Consider the following 1,038-nt stretch of genomic DNA (forward strand, 5'->3'; position numbering starts at 1 on the left):
AGGAGGGGTATTTCTGTTCCGTTTCGTGCGTTGCGCGCAATTGCCATCTCTTCAAGGTAACACTCCGTGTGGGTGGACGGGTGCATTAGTTCATTATTACTCTGCTTTTGATGTTGTGTGTTTCCGTTTGGTTTGTCTGGTTTCAGACACACGCGCGTACACACGAATATATATTTATGTATATATTTACACTTATATTTATTTATATATTTACCTATATTTACCTTTCCAACGGTAGTTACGTATTGGGTGAATAAAGGAGGGAAATCTGTGGGGATGCGGAGCCGCCACTCCCATTCGCATTCGTCGTCATAATCAGTATTATCAGCATTTTTTTTTTGTTTCTTTGTTGTTGTTGTTGTGTTTCTTTTTCCTATATATTTCTCTCTGTTCGGATGTCTGTGTCTCCCTCTCTGCGTATGTGTGTGTGTGTGTGTGTTTATTTATTTATTTCGGAGTTTTGTTTTTCTTTGGTGATCTTTTCATTTCATTATTTCTCCCGATGGGGGGTGGGCAGAAATGTCTGGTAAGTGCCATTATGAAAGAAAGGACGGGGAGAAAAAGTGAGAAGGGGATGTAAATGAGGGTGGTTGGATTTTATTTTCCTTTTTTTTTTCTTACCTTTCTTTGTTTTTAAGTAAATAAATGTAAAAGGTAAACGGCAGGATGAGGAGAAGATGCTTCAAGAACATCAGAATATACATTTATTTATTCGTTCATTCATTCATTCATATATTTAGGGGTAAATGAATGTATACATTTGTTTTCATGCCTCTCTGTGCGCTTGAATGGGAAAGTGTCTTTTCCCTCCTGTCATTTCTTCTATACTTGGCGAAGCCACTTACGGTGGGTTATTTTTATGTGTTTAGCTACGTGCATAATTGTCTATATATATATATATTTGTGTGTGTGCGAAATATTTGCATGAATCACTATATTGATATATATATATATATATTCTTCGCTCCTCTTTCTCATATCCCGTCTCTATTTACCGTGCCAACGGCAACACACACAATATATATATATATATATATA

Source organism: Trypanosoma equiperdum, assembly GCF_001457755.1.
Source record: "Trypanosoma equiperdum strain OVI genome assembly, contig: ctg_1474, whole genome shotgun sequence".
NCBI lineage: Eukaryota > Euglenozoa > Kinetoplastea > Trypanosomatida > Trypanosomatidae > Trypanosoma > Trypanosoma equiperdum.